We start from the raw sequence: 7,314 nt of genomic DNA, 5'->3' as shown, positions 1-7,314 counted from the left end.
TTTAAAATGCGAACTATATGCAGGAAGAATTATGACTATCTATGGCTATCTTGATTATAGGATGAATGTTTAATAAAACGCCCTCAAAGGAAGGATCATTCTTTACCGTGAGCGCATTAGAGAGAAAGGGAGAGAGAGCGAAAGAGAGAGAGAGAGAGAGAGCGAGAGAGGGAGAGTGAGTGAGTCAGTCTCGCATGGAAGAGGGTGGGAGATAAACTTTTTTCCCAAAAGTTTGTGTAGGCTTTCACTTTCAAGGCGGGGTTACTGTAAGCTACAGCATGGAGTGAGCGAAACCGGACGGCGAGCGATTGCAATGCAGCACTACATCGAACTTCCATCCAACTTAAATAAGCTCTCCAAAAATTCATTAGCCTATTAAAAATAACCATGTACTCCCCGTACTGCTTGACACAGGTAAATGTCTTTCTTATTTCTTTTTTTTATGGATCAGTATAATGTGTGATGCCGGTTTTCAACGCGCTCCCTCTTTTCGCAACAGTTACATTGTTGCATTTGAAATGGCTTATGCTCTCCGAGCCAGTGTAAAACTTTACGCTGGCTCTCCAACACTTGTCCTTATTTTTATTTATTTTTTAGAAGGCGTATCTTTGTTGAAACTTTTCTCACGCGCTTTTGTTGCACATGGTTATGGAGAGAAAATGGCGCTTCTCTCGAATCTATTTGATATAAAAAAAGGAGGGAGAGTCTAGGAGGAGGAGAAAGTCGAGAGAGGAATACAGAGAATGTGGACTGAAAGTTTAAGATTACATGATGTGAGAGAGATGTATTTTCCAAGTGTCGAACTGGTGAGCGTTTTGGCGGTGCAGAGAGAGAGGGAGAGAGAGAGAGAGAGAGAGAGAGGGTGACTATAGAGCGCACAGCCGTTATAGAAACTCTGTCTGACTCTGAACTTGAAGTTGATTCTTCTTGGAGAACCGAGTCTGGTGGTCTTGTAGCTTACTCTCTGTGTGCGCGCGCGCGTGTGTATGTGTGCGTGCGTGTGCGCGTGTGTGTGTGTTTGTGTGTGTGTGTGTGTGTGTGTGCGCGCGTTCGCGCACTGCATATGGATAGTTTAGTAGTGCGCGCGCGTGTGCGCGTCCCACCGTCCATATAATAGGCTGCACTAGCATGTTATATATAGGCTGTACTGAAAAACTGTATCTGAAGTGGCCCATGAACTGAATGGTGATCTCAAAGCATTTAAGCCTTTTTTTGGGAGCCGTGTGCACCAATTCATGGACTATAGCATTTTTTGGTATAGGCTATATGCATCTGATAATAGTATATAGCCTATAGCATTTGGCCTATATGAGATTGTGTTTCAGTGCCATTTGCTTCCAGCATTTTATTTTACCCATGCATACATACACCACAAAGCATTAGTACAATTCTGTGTTAATTTAACTCTGAGAGCTCTGCATGAGAACTTTACTGTGTAGTTGATATACAATTTTTCATGTATTTCTTCATACAGTATATAGCCCCAAAACTCATATTTAAGTGTTGGTCTGTGTACTGCCTTTCCCCACAATTATTTTATTGAAGGTAAAATGACATCAAATTTAAATCTGTTAATATATATATGTTTTGCCTTTTGACTATTTTTAAGAATTAGCTACTAAAAGTGGTCGTGTTTCGGCCTTTGCTATGTGGACTGGCAACACACACACACACACACACACACACACACACACACACACACACACACACACACACACACACACACACACACACACACACACACACACACACACACACACAGTGCAAGGTTAAATCTTATAATCATTTAAAAAGTTTTCTAAATAAGATTCTTATTTAGAAAAGGATATAGGCTTTTTTTTTCTCTCGCTGTGACTGTCCTAAATGTAAATTTATCAATGTCCTAAATGTATACATTTCTGACTAATTCTCATTTGTTGTGTTATAAAGAATAGCGCTTTGGTACATTTTATACCACATGCTACTATTTAGTTCAATACGGAAGCGTTTAGAGATATTTGCTCTAGGCATATATATATATATATAAGGCTGAACCATGTGAGCATTGCCAGAGTTTTTCTGCACGCTGTAGCATCTTGTCTTGTCTTGTGGACTTATATGACCCTGAAATAACTTTGCTGTCAGGCTGCTGTGTGACAAATGTCTAGATGTCATTCAGATTGTTTTTTTTAATGTATTATTCATTTAAATTTATATTTTCAAGGTAACTTGACAGACAGTATAGAGCTATAATATCTGGATTTTTCCTGATTTCACTTTTTTTTTTGCAAGACTTAATCGTTTGCCGTCTCAGTGACAATTTAGTTATAGAATGATTGTAAAATTAAATGTCATCCCACACGTAGAGGAGCATTGCTTTTGCTCTAAACCTTTGGCCTCGTGAAATAACTTTCCATGGATTGGACGGTGCACGAGAGATGAGTTTGTGCACAAAAACAACCCATCTTGCAGCACATTTGTTTTACTGAGCTATTTGCCATATGGGTGTAGTTGCATTTATACAATTCATCATAGTCACATAAACTGTTGCAGTTTCAAACCCCACAATTTTTGACATGCTCACAGCATGCCGTATAGTATTCTCCCAGTTCCTATATAAGTGTTCTTCTTATATTTTTAAGGTCGAGTTCAGTTTGATTTAGCTGCCATGTGCGTGGACATACTGTACTGGATATTATACGGCGTACATACGTACATTTCTAACTGCCGTGTGATCACCCAAAACAAGCCAAATAAAATCCCAGCCTAGCTTTAGGCATGATCGTGTCATACCATTCTTTCTATATATAAAAGCTCATTCTTTGTTCTATGGTCTGTAAAGTAAGAAGGCACCAATGCATTGTAGCTGCTGACTGCACTGACCTGCCCCGCGTGCTACAATAACCGTGCAGAGGGGGAAAAAAATCCTACTTGTTTCAAAGCAAAACTTGTTTATCCCTCATTGGCTTCGTCCCGCTCGCGTACTGCCAGGGCTTGTTTGATGTGTAATTCATTCCTGATTTTACAGTGGTTTTATTAAAAGTGTTTCCCGCCCTATCTTCTCGTGCCTCTACTGACGAACTGCTACCAGAGGGCCGAGGGGGCTGCTTCTCAGCTCCTCTCTCTCATGCGGGCACAGCCGTGGGTCTGGTTCCCATTTAACAATACGAGGAGGATCACCATGCTGTCCCTTTGCTGACACGAAAAAGACAAAGGAGATTTGAAAACTTTCCCTGATTCTTAGTTCTATTGAAGCAGGCTGAGTCTATTATATCCGTATAGACTCTAGACGGCTCTCCTGGAGGAAAACGACTGACTGAAACTTAAGTTAATTTACCCAGTAAGACCTGCATGAGGCCGGTTCTAATGCCTTCTGAATCAGTATATAATTCTCACACTTTCAAGATTTTTCAAAAATGTTCATAAATATAGCTTGCAGATGTAGGCCTACAAGCTTAGCCTATATATACATGTGAGCTTGGATATCTGCTATTTTTGAATAAGTCAACATGTAAAATCTAAAATGACACAGATGCTTTCCCGGTTTAAATACATGATTATAAACATCTTAACAACTGTGGAACGGTATCATATTTAACTGAAAAGCAATTTAGCAAAAAAGTGCAAGTTGTTCTGCATACATTGTTGATCTGGAACTGATAAAACATTTTAGACATTTCACACCAGATGATGTCCATGCATAATATATGCATGCATGGAAGCTTGCATTGAGCCACAAAAACTATATTTTCCCTTCATTTAAAGTAGCCTAATTGGCAACAGAAACTAAATGCATGCAATGTGGTGCACATGTTGCACATATGGTAAAGTAATATGTCATTCTGTGGGACAGGAAAAAAACATGTCAGTGCATGATGTCAGTATATAGACTATATGTTGACTTATTATATTTTTATTTAATTGTGTCTTGTGTGTGTGGCTGTATATTATTGTGCTGTGCAGAAAGGAGCAACTTTGCACACAATGTAGGACTCACCGTGGCACCACGCACGGCACGCATGCACGCACTCTCCAACTCGATCAGCATTCCCTCGCAGACTGCATGAGAAGAACACTTTTGTTTATTTAATTGCTGTTAATAATTAAAACAAGCTTGGACCTCGGATATGGAAACAAATGTAAACAATCGTATGAATTATTAACTGTGATAAAAAGCCTTGCTGCAAGAGGAGCAGCGGGCTGGGATGTGACGGGCAGCGCATATGAGGGAAATTATAACGGAGATCCCTGAGTGAGAGAGAGAGAGGAGTGTGTGTGTGTGTGTGTGTGTGTGTGTGTGTGTGTGTGTGTGTGTGTGTGTGTGTGTGTGTGTGTGTGTGTGTGTGTGTGTGTGTGTGTGTGTGTGTGTGTGTGTGTGTGTGTGTGTGTGTGTGTGTGTGTGTGTGTGTGTGTGTTCTCTGTAGTCTGTGGTGAGGTAATTTAGGGATGCAAATAACGGGCATATAAGGCCTGCTATGAGTTTTTCGTTTGATAAATGCTCCCACAAAATATACTCCTTGGAGTCTCGGTCTGACCATAAAGAACTGAAAACAAGTTATACACAGAAAGTGATGCAGCAAATTAACAATTTAGTAGGCCACACACACACACACACACACACACACACACACACACACACACACACACACACACACACACACACACACACTATTTCACTTTTCAAATAGCTTAAAAATAAACGTATAGACGCTAATATTTTGGCGCTCAAATAAATCATTTAAATATTTGATTGAAACCATTGCCATTTCTATAATTGTACGTTTTGTGGCGACTTTCAGTATAGCGTTGTTATGTATTATAGAACTGAAATTAAAAAACGTATAACTTCTCCGAGTTGTAATCACACACCTGTTTGTAGGCCTATATCATCACTTGCGTATAGGCTAAAGGACGCAGCTGGCTCTAGTATAGCCTAATTGGCCAAACTTTATATACGCCGAGGCTGCACACTTAATTCTGTAGCATTATAGCTGGTCTGTGTTCAGTAGTATAGTTATATAATAAATAGTAATATAATGCAACCCACACAATGTTATTCATCATCATCATCATCATCTCACATCACGGTTCTTTTTTTTTTGAAGTGTACTGGTGCGACATTTTAACATCTTCCTTCCCCTCTGCTCCTCTGCCCGCCGCGGGACGCCGACACCTCTCTTCATGCTCCCCCTACTCTCAACACTAAAGTATTACCCCACTCACCTTCTAAACAATGCATTAGTGGTAAGTCACCAACATATTTAATATTCAGTATTGGGTGTATGTCTCTTCGTTAAATGTGTTGTTATATATATCCCCCATATTATGCCCCTTGGCCTTGACCTCAAGAAGTTAACTGAAAATATAGGCTGAGATATATCTATCAAACCGGGGGGGAAACAACCCGATATGAATATATATGTGGTCTATTATATCTATGACTGTCTGTAGGATATTTAGTGTATACTTACAGATCGAGTGCACACGTCACTCGGAGTTCAGCAGACAGCAGGCCTTTACGTTTTTCCATTTCAAAGCGCATAGTGAGTCCAGCAGCTTTGCGCCAGGCAGCAAATAACTTCGTTTGCAAAAAAAGAATGAAAAACTACGGGGTCATATATGTTATTCGTGACTATTAACATTTTTACCTGCCTAAATTTAAGTCAATTGTAGGTCAATAGGTTAAAACTGCCTGTCATGTTGGTTGGTGCTCAGAAGAAGAGCCACTTTTATAGTTATAAGAACCCTGAATGGATGGCAGATTTGGAAGTAGCGAGATTGTTGCTTTAAATTAATTATCCTATACAGTTATTCATTTGACATTTCGCAGGGGGTCCCGTTTGACATGCACGGCTTTATATAATCCCATTCAAAGTTCATTTAAACGGTCTTTCTTTGCGAACGGCCTTCCGCGTTTCCCCCACGTGGCTCCTCGCTGGTTCGCTCCTCTCGGCCTCACGTGCACGCGCCATGCCTGCACGCGTGCGTTTCAAGTTCAACATACACGTGACGTGTCCTTGCAGACTGGAAGGGAAGATTTCCATGTTTATTTGGAAAATCGGAATAAACTTATAATAGGCCCGCCCAATTAATAACAAATATATATTTGTATTTTAGGAATGTGATATGTCATTGCTTCTCAAAGTGGGGTCCTTGAAGGAGTTTCATGGGGTCCCTAGTTAAATGATAGGAACCAAATGGACCCTTATGGGTCTGTAACTCAGAGAGTACACTCTCAGAGTTAAATCAACATTGATTTTACAATATAAAGTAGGGTCCCAGAGATAAAAATGCCATTAAAGGAGAGCCTGTATAGCCTAATGCACAGGGGTAAATTAAAATGGATGATAATCTCTGGCCAGGGCCGTAAAAATCTTCTCTTATAGGGGTCCCTGGCATGTCTTTTTCAAATGGGGGTCCGCGGGCTAATAAATGTCAATTTGGGGGTCCTTGACATGAAAAAGTTTGAGAACTACTGATATAAGTTATACTCACAGAAAAGTTAGCAAGGTCAATCTCACGTGCTGCAGGATATTATATAGGCCGTGCAGTTCTTGAGCATGAAGGCTATATGCCATTTAACCAGACTGGGCGATGTTGCTCCAACGATGTATTGTATTTCTTTGAACGTCATCATCAGCCATCATTATCAGTTCCTTATCAGATTGCAGTGTGTTTAGAGTGAAAATATTTAAGCAGCATTTAGTGGGGGAAAGAATGAGCTAGTTTGTTTTATTATGAAAATCAAATTAAATTAATATAATCTTTGTTTGGATTAGCAGGTCTACTTTTAACTGAAGTCCTCATTCTGTTGTATAGTCCCAAAGCCCTTGTCTCTCATGAAAACACCATTTACACATATTTTGTGAGGTGGCCTTTGAACTTTTCTCTCTCTCTCCCCTCCTCTCCCTCTCTCCTCTCTCCCTTGCTCATTCTCTCTTGCTCTCTCTCTCCCATCTACCCCCCCCCCCCCCCCCTCTCTCTCTCTCTCTCTCTCTCTCTCTCTCCCTCTCTTCCTTGGGCCTGGAAAATGAGTTGGAACAGCTGTTCAGGGGATTAAAATCTGATGGAACCACAGTCTGTATAAACAGAATTGTTGGATTTTTCAGAATTAAACACACACACACACACACACACACACACACACACACACACACACACACACACACACACACACACACACCCACACACACACACAAATGGCAAACAAATACCCCCCGCCAATAAACGCCAAAACCTTTGGTGCCTTGTCTCATGCCGATTAGGCCTGTGCATGTGTGGTTATCACCGGATTAGCCAGTTTTGCCGGATGTCACTTGTCAGGCAGCAGTGGCT

At 40.7% G+C, this 7,314-nt stretch overlaps 1 pseudogene across 1 annotated transcript in view; it reads left to right on the top strand.

Moving 5' to 3' along the window:
* The first annotated feature begins 202 nt into the window (after positions 1-202).
* Positions 203-7,314, top strand: part of LOC306937170 (nuclear factor 1-like) — a 49,519-nt pseudogene continuing 42,407 nt past the window's right edge. Inside the window, exon 1 of the transcript XR_013792557.1 lies at positions 203-414. The product of XR_013792557.1 is annotated as a nuclear factor 1-like (transcript). The remainder of the gene's footprint in view (positions 415-7,314) is intronic.

Source organism: Electrona antarctica (assembly GCF_951216825.1).
Source record: "Electrona antarctica genome assembly, chromosome: 14".
Classification (NCBI taxonomy): Eukaryota; Metazoa; Chordata; class Actinopteri; order Myctophiformes; family Myctophidae; genus Electrona; species Electrona antarctica.
Note: the sequence above shows the minus strand (reverse complement) of the source record. Positions and strands in the feature narration are given on the sequence as shown.